We start from the raw sequence: 17,093 nt of genomic DNA, 5'->3' as shown, positions 1-17,093 counted from the left end.
AGCTTCAAATATTTTTTTCCTCCCTTTATGCCTGACAAAATATCCCACCTTTTTGCCTTCTACCGCAATAAATGGATTTCTTCTTTCTATCATTCCTAGTATCCTGTTACATTTTAAAGCCGACCCTCATTTTTAGTAAATATGCCTGAATTCGATCAGGCAACGAGGAGAACTCTGTTCACGCAAAGTCTCCGTTTCAACACGATCAAAGAACAGTTTGTTTCACCACGTTAGTGTTTCCAAATAGCTGTCGTTTTACGAACTAAAATAGAAATTTAAATCTTTTCATTTACTCATTTTCTAAAAATGTAAACTGTTTTTAACATAAATTTTAAAAACCTTACAATTTTATGTATTAATTTACAATGTCTATCAGGAACAACAGTTCGGGTAATACGAGGTCCATTCAGATCTAAGGTCACTTTATTTTTTTTCTAAATTGGGAGAAAGTAAACGGATGTAGTCGAATTTCAAATAAGCAAGCTCTTTTTATAAATGATAGAATATACACCTGTCTGCACCACATAATGTACAGGGTGTGTAACTATAGTGACTATGCCACTATAGTGAGAAGCGTTTAAAACATTTAAAATGGGGTATTTTCGATTACAAGAGCATTTTCGTTCATTTTCAGCACTTCAGTTTTGAAAAAATCATGAACTTTATCGTCAATCGAGAGAAAAATGCAGCAATCGTTTAATTGGTGTGAAAATTTTGCGTCCGTGGGTGTAATATTTCAAAGATACCTGTACGTCCAGTGGCAATGAACCCAAGAAGTCTTGGCTACAGATGGTTCTTTGAAACAGTAGGTATTTTTTAAAGTTTTTAATCCATAAATTTTGGGTATATTTCGTAATATTTTAAATTTAATTTGAAAAAAGTTAACTGAATTATTACAAGAAGTTTGATTATTAAAGGTTTACAGTTGGAAGTTGTCTATTTACATGAGTAAAGATAAATATGACATGAAATAGGCCGTTATAAGCACAAATGAACACAGTTACCATGACAAATATTTCCTTGATTTGTTCATAGAGAATGAAATCTGCTCAGGGTAAATATGTATGATTTTTTCTTACATTTTTCCAAAGATTCATTCATGAACTACAACTTTTTCAATGCGTAAAAGACCTCATAACCTGCATAACATATGTAAATGGCTACAGTGGATTAAGATAAGATAATTTATCCGATAATATGCGAAGTAAAAAAATGTAATTTTTTTATTTAGTCTTGTACCACAGACTTTAATCATTGGCATGCAGAAATATATTTTTTTCTTTAGAAGATATTAATGTCATTGCAATACTTAATCAACTTGGATTGCAAGGTTTCAAACATGTCAACATGTTTTTATTTACACTGAATAAAATTAGTTTTCAGGCCAAAATCAAATTAAATCGAAATGTTTTCTCTGAAAAGAACAGAACATGTGCACATACTGAACCGCTGAAAATTTGAATCGAATTGTATGAAACTTCAAAATATTACACTATTCAAATCCTTGGAGGACCCTTCAAACAGCTGGCTATGAAAGCGGGCGTTTAGAATTATAACCACCATTAGTGACTGAAGTGTTAGCACTTTGGCGGTATTTCTATGATGCCAAAAAACATTATCTACTGGAATTGAGACATTTTATCAAATGCATAAAATGTGTCAAACCTATCCGTGAAAATTGATTTCCAGTTTTTCCATCCTTTAAACCGTTTTGCAAGTTCTAAAGTTCTGTTTTTACCTTTAATAAATTTAAAAAATGTATGTTTAGTTTATCAAATTATTGCAGAGATAATTGAAAAATTGCCGAACCTTCCGGAAAATTTATTCATATAGTTTTTCCGATAGTAACATTTAGGGGGTTTCGATACAAACATAAGACGGCTTGCATATACATAGAATATTTAGAAAAAGAAGTAAACTACAGTTTTTATGATGCGAGAAACCATCGGTTGACATTCGTTTGGTCTGCATGCAACACTCAGAAGGATTTACAAGTTTTTCGATCCAATCGATGAAGTAATATGGAGAATTTCTTATCAAAGAGTCAAAATATGAACACAAAAACCAGAAAAATATACCGCATCACTGGAATTATGTCCGGACCTTCGATGAGCTTAGCAAGTACATGGGTTACGAGGTAACGATTCTTTGGACTTCCAGATAGTAAAAACTAAAGTAAAAAATGGAAGATGACTATCGAAATCTTCAAGCAATAATTTGCATCAAGCAGTAATGGAAGGAATGAGAAATTGCAAAGTACATTCTATACTGTTTTCAGCCACCTTCGGCTAAACTTTAGCCGTTTACATTTGAGTAGGAATGATTTCAATCACTTCCACTAAAATCAATTTATTTGGTAGTTCGTTTTAGAAAATATAATTTCATCTGAATTATGACCATGTAACGGGACGATCAGGCAATATTTTTAAGGAAATAACCGTAGATTATCTGGGCTTAATGTATTTTTCTTCTTGGAGATAGTCAGATCATACCTACCATTAGCGCAGATTTTGCCAAGTTATTTTTTAACTTCGCTTTATTTATATCTAGCCCGAAAGAAAGGAAGGGAGTCAAAGAGTAAAAGTTATTACAGTCCGATGATTACCTGGCCTTTAATCGATAAATTACCTGGGATGGGAAATGGCATTACTCGATATAAACTCGTTCCTTTAAAGTGTAAGTCTTTACATTAATTAAAATACGAGACAAGAATTACAAATAGGTCCATTGATATTTTAGAAAAAGCTAATTTTCCTGTACTTAAACAGGCAAGTAGATTAATCCGAGGAAACTTATACTGAGCCCATCTCAATCCAATATTTAAAATGTCAAATTTTGAATGGTGTGAATGCAATGTTGAATAATTATTAATCCAATTTAAAAACACTTTTTACACACACATTCTGTTAGCTGCTGAAAAAATCTCCAACCAACGCAGTTCAGACCATAAAACTTCCTATTTTCAGTTCATGCTGGAGAAAATGTTTAAATTGATCTGAAAATTATTAGATTTTTGGCTAAAGACACTCCATACATGCTTCACAAAACCATTTATGTCACGGAGAAAATAAAATGGGCGGATAGTAACAACAAACAATGACTTTATAGACATGGTAGGAGAAGACGACTTTTGGAAGAAATTCGAAGACAGAGCAAGTGAATGTAGGAGATACTGAGAGGCAATTTGATACTGGGAATCGGATCAGATGGGAGAATTCTTGGAAAACTAGGTAGACGGACGAAAGAAGCAGACATTTCAAATGGAATTTAGTGAGATAGAATGTATGCAGAGCTACATTATGAGTTACTGCAAAATTAAATTCTTGGGCCTAGGATATTTTGTGTTATATTAATTAGAGCCTTCGATTACTGTAAGCATTTAGAGACAGGAAATTACCTCCATTACAGGTATAACGTATTCATTTAGCAAAACTGCATTTTTGATTCGAAGAGACAATCTCTAAGTGAACAAACTCGACTAAGCCGATAGTACGAAACTCGTAAATCTGTTAACGGCTCAAACCAAACTATCAGATTTGAATATCATCTCTGATAGAGATATTAGTGTTATAATTGTTTATTGCATTTTGACGACGGCAAGGCCAAAACAGCATAGGAACAAAATAACTCAAACATTAGCAAATATTTACGACTATATTGATGATTTTCAATTTCCACAGTATCAAAATAAAGTACATAGAAAAATACGATTTAATGACACGGAATCTTAGACATGATTTAACTTCCACTAGTTCCACACCAGTGGTTACCCAACATACACTGCGAACCTTAGCAGAGAAACATGATAATTAACATTATACTTCATTTCATCATACTTATGATAGTCACTGACTCTTGTTTGTAAGTAGACGCTGGTAGATTTTTCTTCCAATACTGGTGTATTCTACATATATTTTAGTGAATGGGCCCTGACTCTCGAATTTTATTCACTGACCCATATTTTCACAATGATTTTAAATTTTTCGCTGGCAGTAACTCTTGTTTAAATTAAATTTTCTCATATTTTCTCAGTATTCTTTACAGTTTAATGCCATACTATACGGAAACGGAAATACCTCTCCCAATGTTTTATCAACCCAGCATTTCACAGAAGTCAAAAGTATCACTTAAACTGGCACGGAGGGCTCGGTGATCATGGAAAGAGAAAAGGAATTTCAAGTGCCCAATAACCGTTTCCCGCACCGTGCCCCTTGTACGCCCTGACCCTTCTGCGGCAGCTGTGGCGAATGGCCCCTTAGAAAGGTTGGGGAACCAAATGGGGCGAAATTCGGAATGATTTCAGGGATATCGAAAGCGGAATTACAACTAGCGCCTGTGATTTCCTGCACTATAATACACCAGCTTACCAGGATTTAGAGGGGTAAAACAAATATATGGATGAAATTACTTACAACTCATGAAAGCCATAAAATTGACAAATTTTATTCCATATGAATAAACTATGAATTTTGTATGATTTCGACTGTAATCCGCTTAAAGCTTTTAAGAACATTTATATATGTATTTTACATGTATATATACAGAATTTATGATTATTAACTAGTTTGTGTTTTCAGCGAAAATTTCTTTATTAAAGACTTGACCAGGGTAGAGGTACTTATGGAAAATTCGAATGAAACGCATCATATGGGCGTATGAAGAAAATCGTACGCTACGAATATTTTTCACCAGCAACTTTAGAAACAAATGCATTTGAGGATTATTAATATGGTCTTTATATACAAATGGATCGGATATTCTATTGAATATATCCATATATACATTCAACAGAAATTAAAATAATTTGGGAGTTTAAAATTATTTGGAAACTTAAGAAGACACCCGGGAAAAAATAAAGTGAGATGATTGCTAAACAATGTACATTTTAGTATTAATTTTTTAACGGAAATAATGAAATTTATGTGAAAACGTTACAAGTGGTCTGACTTTTTGCAAGCCACTATATTGTATATTCTAATTTTTTATGATATTAATGAAAGATTTCATTGATGACCGATTACTCGAATCAGCTAGAAAAGTTAGAGGTCAAAATTGACGCCTACGCAAGTGAGAGATATTTTGGGAACGACCTCAGCTCCAAATCAAGTATGGCTACCCCATTCACTCTGATCTGAATTATTTCATTTACGATGAAGAAAAGATTTTCGAGGTCTAAACGGATTTAAATGATTGGACAGGACTTTAATGACGGAGTAGCTGACGGAATCGAAAATTCATAAATTTAAATCTCATACATTTATTAGTAAACTCAAACATTTGGGGAAAAATGGTAAAAATACAAAATTGCGTAACAAAACAATGTTCACCCTTACTACTTACAATTTTCGCAGCCCTTTGCGGGGATATAAGCCTTGTTTGTGTTTACTTGTGCCATGTATTCTCATTCAACTGCCCCTCCATTTTATAACCAAATCAATGTTTCATAGCCAGGATATTTCATAAAATCTGCCAATCACCGCAATTCGCACTGGTGACATTTCACATCCGGGATTTCCCATATCACGCATCAACTTCAGCTTTCATAACCATACGTTACACCTGCTGTCGTCTATGCACGTTTTCGAATAAACTTCTTTTAAATCAGGTGCACCAAGAGAACGGTATTAACAGGGTGAACATATCATTTTCTACATTGCGAGGTTCATCACAAACGCTGTATGTGAAAACTTAATAACATTTTATGCTGCTTTGAAAAAAAATACTCGCGGCGCATATGAGAAACCAGCGCTGAATGCGTATCAGTTTATTCTAATGCACTTGAGAAACTGCTGTAATCTTCCTTTAAATTATTTTGAATGCGATTATGAATATGTGTCGTGACTTGATGGTTAACTTAGCACATATAATGCGCGAAATATCATTAACGATTGTTCGTAGCAGGCCAGCAAAGCTTATGCATATTAGAATGGGTATCTATAGACCATGGTAACTATACTATACTATACCTGGACACTCGGATAAAAGAAGAGACATTGATTCTTTGATTGACATATAAAATAAATATTAAAGTTAAATATTTCTTCTCCCGAAGCACTTAGTTAGATCAACACTTAAAGAAGGTGAAATACTCAATTTACTCTGATCAAAGAACCCACCTGTAATTTTACATTTCTATTACCAGTGCACGACCTTCTCCCGAATTTACATAATAAAGACCGTTGTCCTCGGGCCAAAACCCCTCTCAAAACACACATCACTCTGCTGTATCGCAAGGTACAACGCCTGCTGTAGAGGGTTATGAATAGACGCTATGCAGATGATCATGAAATCCTACTCAACCAAACACTTGGAATGTAATGCTCGCATCTCCATTTTCAACGTCTTTCTGGTTTCCCGTCCTCCCTCGACTCTTCGCCTCACATGCTTCCTACCTCCATTACGGAAATACCCACAGCTCACCATGGGTATAAAATTGTTGGGCGAGGCGGAAAATTAACGATAAATGGAGGCGGGCGGATGGGCGGGGGATGGTAGGAGTTTACGGGAAAATCAAGTAAATGGCAGTGAGTGACAGGAAGGTGCTCGAAGGTATTACGCGCGTCATTCATTCCCCTTCACACAATGTGTGTGAAGTTTTCCGATGATTTCTGAATTTTATTAATTGCATTCAATCTTCGTGCAGCCGGTGGAAGCGTGAAACATTTTCATCACCCCGTAAACGTGTAAAAATATAGGCGTATGATTGGAAGCTATGTAATTAAAAAAAAAGATTTCAGTTCCCGAAAAACATCTGACGTGATCTCCAAGAGTCCAAATTCGTTTCAGGAAACAAGTGCACTTAGTTTTTGATGATTTAGAGTGGCGATTTTTCATCATAAAACAGCCCCTGGCCGTTTAACTAATTTGAAAGCATATAAATCAGCCTAACAAGGCTTTTAGAGACAAAATAGAACACATCAAATATGAACATCCTTAAATCAAAAGGAGCGGTTAATACGGCCGTATGAATATTATGGGAAGGATCAAACCCAGCCGTATTCTTAATAGTGGGCAAAGATATGGTGAGGGAAATTAGAGAAGAGAAATAAATAAAGGTGTAAAATGAAATTTAATTCATTAAACTTTAATTTGGTTTTACTTATTTATTTTTCCTCTCTAATTTCTCCTCACCATATCCTTTGCCCACTATTAAGAGAATGGCTGGGGTTGATCCTAACCATAATGAGCATCCTTATTTAAAGAACAGTGACATTTTTGAAATTACAACTGGTATTACATATTTATAATTACAAAATGTCTGTTACTTCATTGAAAACAGTCCTCGCAAAAAGTACGAAGTAATCAATTCTATGGTTGGTTTGACTGGTGAGGGTAAAGCTTACTTCATACAAAGCATAACGGCGTGAGAAAATCATACATCAGGGTCGCGGGTTTCTATTCATAAGCCGACTGTGGTTTCTCAGGAAGATCTGGTACCCTAAAATCTCATAGCTTGAGTGAGGTTATGTAATTGCTCCACCTCCACGCCTCCATGGCAACGAAATAATGTTACCTAGATTACCTTCAAAAGGGTCATGAATTATTAAATTTATCCTTAATAACCGAACAAATACGATCGGAAAACAGCAAGAAAAACAACATACTATACGACAATCTTTATTATCAAGAAATCATCTTTATTTACATTATACATTACTAAAAGCCGTTGGATATAGTCCAGAGTACTTCGTACGTTTCATTGATTTCTCTTCGTAGTACGCAAAGAAAACAATTTTCATATATTTTGAAAAGAAGGGAGAAAATAAATGAAATTATACTTTCATATCACTGAGCAATAAATATAAATCGAATTAATGTAGTTTCAAATGTTAACACTCAGTTGTTAGCAAAATAATATTGATAGCTCATGTTCATTCCGGTGTTAACTTTCGCCGTGCAATAATAATATAAGAGAATTTGTATTATCATTACGCTCTTGGGGAATGGTGTTGATGCATAAAGTTTCATGGCCAGCAAATTCAGCCCCGTTTAACAAGAAATATCGGTCTTTCCGGTAATTTTCATCAAATCTATATATTGACAATGAGCAATCACATGTGATTTAAACAAGCTTGAAAAGAGGTATGTAGGTAAAGGGATCATTTGTCACAAATTTAGTCCCAAAAAGACATTTTATTACCTTAAGATCAATTAATTGGGTAGGCATTTTCATTTTCGTAATATTATTACGACTGTTGAGGCACTTAGGCCTGCGAAAATCTGTTTAACACGGAGCAGAATAAATAGCTTGTAGAGCAATTACCGGGTCGTAGATTTCAACGGATTGTGGAGACCGAAGTAAACTAAATACTTCTTTGCCCGCTTCACTGCCAAAGTAAGCTACACATCCTGAACGTAGCGAGAACTCGCAGTTATAGTGCTCGTACAATCGTCAAAATAAAAGGAGTCAAAAAAACAACAAAAAATATATATTTCCTGCCCATAACTATGTAATCAAATTTTATCAGCAGTTCACTTTTATCGGATTCAATGCGGTGGAGAAATTAAATTTTCTCCCAAATAATACAAAATCGTCATATTGAAATAATTGACGATTTTTTTTTCATTACATCAAAAACAACTCAACATCTCTCCATCACTCAATCACTTCATCTATAAATGTCAGAGGAATATTTCATCGAGTATTTTAAAAAAATATCCTCAATTTATTATGCTCGAAAAAATACTCCTCGAATTTGAACATAGTGTAGTTTTTTTATGATGAAAGTAGTTAGATCCTAACTATAAATACAAATTTAATTGGTTAAGTGGTTTGTGAATCCTAGAATAATTAGGTACTAATGCATGATTCTTCTCCGGTTAAAACAGTCTATCCTCTTATAAAAAAATATTCATTGAATACGCATACACTCCCACACATAATCCAATATATTTAGAAACAGATTTTTGAAGAAAAAGATGAAGATTCATATAAGATGATATGAATATATAATAATGATTTGTAATAGATAATATCAAGTTGAATGGATGAATTTTATCTGATATTGCATCCTCATAATTATTAGAAAACTTTAATGCACATTCGCTATTGAATATTTAGCGACAAGTCTGGTTTATCCTAAACGATAATTGAGGTTGTTGGATATTCTTTCATATTTCTTTCTTTTCATTCAAGTTTATGGTTAAATTAGAGCATCCTGTTGTTTTACAATTATATTTTGATGAAAATGAATATTCAATATCCAAGTCAAAATATTTGGTTAATTAGGGATTAATTGTGGTGAGTGAATACGAGTAATAAGGAAAATTGGTAACCGGTAAATGTAAAAAAAATAGAAAGTTCTAATGTTGTCTTTTATATATTATGAAATCGATATCATATCAAGTTATCATGGCTCCAAAAGTTTGATTATGAGGACTGAAATTGATTATGAACATTCGCCAATGTTGTTGAAACAAAGCTGTCACTGGATAATTAGAAAAATCATATCAATTTGGTTGAGTGAAATAAAGATTACAAATTATAAATATTGAGAAAATGAAGAAGCACTTAAGGGAGTGTTTGATGAATGCAATAAGATAGTAATAAATGTTTTTAATTATTATTTTATACTTTTTAATGCTGGAATTACCATTTGGTCAAATTTAAAATTAAGCCATGTTAGTCACTCTGTTGCTGTGTCCTATTCCACTGCTGATACGGTTGCTAGATGAGTTGGCATGCGAGTAAAAAGTATACTCATATTACGTGCAGAACGTTGGAACTCAATCACCAAAAGTGTCGTCATATCTGTTATATAGAAATAATGTCAAGGTTGAACAAGGTTCAGTGTTTTTGCGCAATTATAATGAACAACCCCGGATGATGATCTACCAGAAGATGAAACATTTATGAAAATAATCGGCCGTTTTGAGCATTTTGACTTTCCATTTAAATATGAATTATGTACATTCAGGTAAATTTTTCATAACCCAGATGTAAACATGTAACTTAAGTGCTGATTCTTTACCAAATTTTCCCATGTAAACCATGAGATTTTTTTCAAAAGCATTTCTAGCATTTTATTCACTTATGAAATGATTTTAAAAAGTTTTTACAATCCATATTACTAACAACTCGGCATGATAATTTTGCTAGGAACATTTGCAAACGGGTAATATAAACTTATTAAGTTACTTATGAATATTTAGGTAGGTAAGAGTTTTGAAGTAAAATAAATAACATCAAGTTCTGCAATCAGAACTAAATACCTAAGCAATGTGGATTGAGTGAGTAGCAGTTGTACATTGCATACATTTTATGAAGAGGATGAAGTTGTGATACTTGAAATAGTGAAGTGCCTACCTCAAAACCACTTTAAAAAGCATAATCTATATTTTCAATGTGAATTACATTACAAAAAAGAGGTATATTATCGATCTCTTTACGTTATCACTTCATGATTTTTAAACACTCCCACACGATCATAGCATTTTCTAAGAAAAGACTATCACTGATGCCTTCTTAGTCATTTCTTGATCTTTTATTTCTCTCCAATATTTATTAAATCAACATGAGCAGGCATTAAATTCGTGGGCGTAAGATGTAAACAAAAGATAATGTAAATGTACATTCCTGACAACCTTTAACTAAAAATGTGATATCCCATTATTTAGCGTTTAATTGTTAGAATATGAACATGATACGGTCTCCAAAATTTCAATTTAGGTTGCATTATTTGGTAACAGCATTATTAAAACGTTTAAAAACTATTTATATTGCCGGCACATAAAAATTTAGCTATTCAAACGAAGGAATAATTACCAAATTTTCCTATTTTTATGAGAAACAAAGCTATAGGGAAAGTGATGCTAAACCTTTGAAATAAATCCTTAATGTATCATTATTATAATATCCGTTTTACATATATCCGTAATTTCGTGAGACCTCGGAAGCCCTCAAAATCTCTCTTGACCTATTTGCTTCCGTTAACAAGAGCGTTTGCGAAGATCAGCAAATTGCCTCACTTCTGACGAGAAAGTAGTTTTTTTCTACTAAAAAGGATAATAAACATATTCTACAATCATACAAAAAAGTGCAAATAATTATAATGCGCAATGTTTATTTAATGTAAGGTATTACACTTACGAATGGCGTAGGTTCATAAATAATTTGATACGTTCACTTTAATGACCAAATATGTTAAATATTGCACAAGTTGACGCATTTATTCCCGACCACATTTTATTGTACCCATGAATATCAGGTATTACATTGAAACAGAATCGAAAATAAATTCGTTACTAGGGGAAAGTCACAAATATCTTTAGCGCTTAATAAACTGTTTGTTGATTTTAATTCGATTTAACTGCGATGTGACAGAATTTTTTCCTCCACACCAAAGCACGGTGCTCCATTTCCGTGTGTTGAAAACTTTCTGTGAGTTGAAGCGATGAAAGATTTAATCTTTTTAACTGATGATTTTTATCTTGAAATTTCCCAGACGTAATCATTGAATTGCGAAGTCGGGGTGAATGGTCTCTTCGGTCTGAATTTTTACGTGCGATCGTACGACGGTGGCATGCAAGGCTCTTGTACGCTTACATCAAAGGCCATCATCTTTTGCAGAAAATACGTCGGCACAGCCTATTAGCATGCTAGCGAGTGAGAAAAACATGGGAATCGTATAAATCACACAGTCCAAAATGGCCAATGCCATAGCCGCCCAGGTACCAGCGAATCAGAGAATCTATTTTTTTTAATACGAATGAAGCGAGGTGAATTAAAAATGAATCTCGTATCGTCACGCGTGGGAATAAAGAGAGACGAGAAAGGGGAAATACCAGCGTTCCAGCGTAGAAAAAAAGAAAGAAATGACATAAATCCCTCGTAGAGACTTTACCGACCGATATTGAGGGTGAAATGGCGATTCTTGAGAGCAACTAGACGACTCCTCGTTTCCAAAAATAGCAATGCTAACAGGCGATGAGGGAATGCGCATTTTTTCATCTTACGAAGGAATTGAGGGATCCTACTTTTTCACGCAAGAACTGAAAAAAAATATAACTTTTTGCGCCGACTGGATTTCAAAGGAAATGTATAATGAAAACGTTCTTATTTCCAGGGATAATGAAAAGAGAGTCACAGATGATACTGTTGTATCGATGTGAATGGGGCATTTATTGCCAAAACTATTTGGAGAAGCCTCGTTTAAGCTAAAGGAAAAAAAATATACACCGTCATGAATTCATTCATTTACATGCTACATCCATTCCACCTGCGTAGAACTTTTTACTGTCTTTTTTAAGTGCATTAAATTTTTTTTTTGTTCATTACAACAGTTAGGTCTACGCACTTGTCTATCTCCTATGATTATGCATGTCTCATTATTGACTCCTAATTATCTGATGACCTTATGTGTAAGCCTAATTAATGAACGTATCACAGAAAAGAGGTTTTTCTATGAGGTAGAGGCGACGTATACGTAGCCCTGCACATGTCTCAGACTACTCTGGATTTGAGTGGAGAATGTAGGGACGGAATTGGCGGTTATGTTAAAGGGAATAAAACAGACTTGTCCATTATAACCTGTGAATTTAAATGCATGTGTGGAAGAAATAAAGAAGAGGTATGGCAAAACAGAAGCGTTGAATGAAAGTCGGTGGAGAATTAATTAAATCAGTCAGGTTTACGGGCTATGATGCTTTAGTTTGTGAGTCAGCCAAGGGGTTTCAAACATTGCTGAGCACATTGGAGATCCAGTTCGATAGGTATGTAATGGGAATAAATGTATATAAAAAAAGGTTATGCCGTTTTCGAGAGTTAGGAAGGCTTAGTGAAACGTTAGAAACGAAAACTACAGGAAGTATCGTGTCAGTTGACCGATGTTGTTAGGGTTTCGTGGCAAGGTAGTAGGGTCATTAAACAAAAGAAATGCATTAGGCAAAGAAACTTTCGCGAGGAGGAGGGAATAGATGAAAGGGGCGTTTGGTGAGGATGTTAACAAAAGCCTCGTTGAAACTTTCAGTTGGAGCGTAGCTTTGTATGGCTCGGTAACTTATTTCGCGAAGCTGCATGATAAACATAGATGGAGTACTATAGAATGTGGGTGTGAAGAAAGACGAAAAAGGCAAAATAGACACAAACGAAGTGGGACTGTGCATGCTGGGGGTTAAGATAGGATTGTTTGACTGGACAAAATGCTAAGGGTTCTGGGAAGGTGAATGCGGATCATTTTGACAGGCGATTCTGAAGAAAATGATAGAGGGGAGGATGCTAGGCAGGCGGGTAGGAGAAGGAATGGGGTATGCATGTTGGACGGAATGAAGAAAGTTAGAATGTATGCGGAATTAAACAAATATCCCATGGATTACAACCTTCACGTGGTAGAAAGGCTTGTGCGTTCCGATGACACCTAAAACTGGTTTAACGGAAGTAATGATATTTGCTCCTGGTAGGGTCACCCGTGCCAGATAGGTCGAAGCTTAGGAGCCCGACGAAAGGTAGTCCACGCGGCATCTAAACCCAGAGGGGAGGCCATTGGGTGATGATGTCACGTTAAAAATACTATTGAGGAAGGCAATGGGAAAGCGACTCAATTATTATCCCTATGAATATAAAAGATAATAGTTGAAACAGAGAAGATCCAAGAGATGGAAGGCATATATGGAAGAACTGTATTGTAAAGAACATAGTCCAACAAGACGAGACATAAAAAAGAGCATGTCGTAGAGGAAGATAGCTTATGTGCAGGCATACTCGACGATGAGTTAAAAAGGGCACTAAGGGAGAGGAAATCAAAATGGCCGAGGGGGTAGACGTTCTTGCGGAATTACTGAAATGTTTAGGAAAATTTGGGAGAAATAGTCCATATGGACTGATTCGTGGCATCAATGAGGAAGGAATCTGGCCGGAACACTTGGTGAAATCAGTTTTAGTTCCTATTTCGAAAAAGGTAAAGGCTGCATCATGTGAGGACTACTGGACAATAAGTTTGATATCCCAGTTTGGGTTTAAGAAGGGGAGAGGTACGCGTGATGCCATTGCAGCAATGAGATTATTAATCGAGAGGAATATAGAATACAACCAGGAGCTATTTGCCTGCCTCGTAGATTTCGAAAAAGCGTTTGATAGAGTGAATTGGGAAAAACTAATGAGTATATGCAGAAAATAGGAATAGATTGGAGGGAAAGGAGGCTTATCCGCAACCTGTACATGTCTCAGACTGCTCAGGTGCGGAACGGGGAGTCCGGATGGGCAGTGTTAGGAAGAGGTGTAAGGCAGGGTTGCCCAATATCACCGTTGCTGTTCAACCTTTATGCAGAGGAAATGATAAAAGAGGTATGGGAAGAACTGGAGGTAGGAATGAAAGTGGGCGGGGAATTCGAAAAATCAGTTAGATTTGCTGATGACCAAGCTTTAGTTTGTCAGTCAGCCAAGGGGTTGCAAGTATTGCTGAGTGAATTGGAAATTCAGTACGACAGGTATGGGATGAGAATCAATATTAATAAGAAAAGGTTATGCGATTTTCTAGAAAGAAAAAGGCTAAGCTAAACATTAAAATAGGAGGGCAAAAACTAGAGCAGGTAAAACAGTTTACGTATCTCGGTAGTGTTTTGGACCAACACGGTCAAAGCAGTAGGGACGTAAGGAGAAGAATTGCGCTAGGCAAAGAGTCTTCCACGAGGAGGATAGAGTTGATATGAGGATAGGGACATTTAGCAAGGATATTAAGAAAAGACTCGTGAAACTTTTATATGGAGCGTAGCCATGTACGGCGCGGAGACATGGTCATTGAAGCAGGAGGATAGATATAATTTGGAGACTTTTGAAATGTGGGTGTGGCGAAGACTGGAGAAGATGAAGTGGACCGAATTGAAACAAATTAAGACGTACTTAGCATGGTGAGCGAAGAGTGGGGTTTGTTAGGATAAATCCTATGAAGGCAGGAAAAATGGATGAAGAGCGTATTGACTGGTAGTGGGACGCTGAAAACTGTAAAATCTACATCTACATCAGTACCCTGCGAGCCTCCAAAAGGTGTGTGGTAGGGGCTGCAGCACCAGGAGGAAAGGGTCAGGTATGAGGGGGTTAAGGTTTTTCAAATGAAAGGGAAAGGTGGGGGGAACCTGCAAAAAAATGTATAAATGTACTAAAATAGGGGAGAAAATTTATAAATATACTGAAATAGGGGAGAATGTTAGGCAAACGAGGAATGAGAAGGAACATAATAGGGATGCTGGACGGGATGAAGGTAGGAAGTACCCAGGGATGAAGAGGGACCTGATATAGAGTAGGTAGCTGGATTATGTGTTTTGTTAGGTGTCACAAAATATTTTTTTGATAGTTCTGTCCACCCGAAATCCTATCTTAACCGGTAGATTACTTCATAATAATAACTTATTAAATATCTGCATTTTATTTAGATACTTCCAACACATTTTTTTTAATTCTCAAGAAATATAATTTCCACCATGCATTTGTAGATGCCAGACAATGAAAAAATTTTCGTCGTAACTTAATGGAATTGAGCCATTTTAGGACCAAAAAAGTGCTGAGACCGTTTTTGCACAAAGCTTGGATTACCGGGTGGACTTAATAGTCGGCGACAGCAGTTTAAGTGATTCCATATCGCCGCCATTACGCTGAAATGATGAACGACAAGGATTTATTCAATGATATTTATATAAATAAATATTAATTCAATATTTAATGATTTTAAGTTAGTGTATTGGCAAATTAATAAAAAATACTTTAGAAATGGCCTTTCAAGACTAAAAATTGCTTTAAATATTATGCTGACAAAATTGTGGTGACAAATTTGTATTTAAAGAAAGAATATCACATGCAAATCATTCACACAGCTATTTAATAAATATGTTGAGGAAATGATCAAAAATATTTTTTATTGACTCTTGGGAGCTACTTTTGACAAACTAAGTGATTTTGGTTATATCCGTTCCCACATGATTATGTAACAAAATTGTAGGTCTTTGCCATATTTGCAATTAATTTAATTCATACAAACTTCCCGCTACAGGTGTTTCAACCCATTAAATGGTCTAAAAGACATGCCTAATTGAATGTTTTTTACATGTTCATTCAAGAGAGCCCGCTTTACTCGAGTGGTAAAATTCATCGACATACCATGAATTTTCATTAGAGGCCTGTCCTTTTAACACCAAGTGCCAGATAACAGAAAGCGAACGCTAAATGGAGACTAAAGTGAGGATTGACACCAACGAATTACTTTGAAGTATTACTTAACTGCCATGAATATTTGTGTACGATTATGATGTCTGAAAGCGATTGATTACATAATAATTATTAAGCAATATCGCGGAGGCGCAGTAATTATATCATTATGCTTTTAAAGCTATCCTAGTCCATAACAATGGTATCTGTATTAGGGTCTCAATACGCTAGGGGTTATAAAAAGGACTGACTAGATATGATGAAGTACTTACAGAACATTAGCAATGTAGGTTTTAACAAAAGGATGAGACAACTTTGTAGAAAAACATTACTATCAATGTATTTTAAATTCAATAGAGTTATCAGTTAGTTAATAAGTATTAATGACATATGATGCTAATGGTAGATGCCATTTGAGTAATTTGTCAGAACCCTTAATTTTTGAATAATTAGAAATATGAATAAAATCTGATAGAAAAATGATCGAAGTAGGATTCAAACGCCTTTTAACCAGGTTCGCCAAGAGTTAATTTTCATTCTAGACTATATTGTTCGCATTTATGTACTTTTCAACCCCTTATTGATCGACGTTATATTTCAAGTAGACGGACAAAAACCAGCTGTTTAAACGAAAATAATCAGCACGACCGTATTAAAAGAACAGTGACGAAGATGATCTCGTATTGGCGATAAATTGCAGAAAACGTTGACGTATTATGTTGTTTATTTCCTTAATACAGCCATTCAATGAGAAGTTACATTTCTTATATCTTACAGGTAAACCAACTGTAAAAATTAGAGATCTTTCGAGTGTCATCTTGGTGAAAAATTGATATTTGAACTATAATCAAAGTGTAACACTAGTCAACGATTACATTTAATTTTAATACTCCGGGTACAGTTGGAGCGAAGAGTTGAAATCGAGGTCAGTTTATTGTTTTAAATGTTGTAATTAACG

The sequence above is a fragment of the Hetaerina americana genome, unplaced genomic scaffold (genome assembly GCF_022747635.1).
Source record: "Hetaerina americana unplaced genomic scaffold, ioHetAmer1.1.p SCAF_9, whole genome shotgun sequence".
NCBI classification, from domain to species: Eukaryota; Metazoa; Arthropoda; class Insecta; order Odonata; family Calopterygidae; genus Hetaerina; species Hetaerina americana.
The sequence above is the reverse complement of the archived record's forward strand: the minus strand, read 5'-3'. Positions refer to the sequence as shown.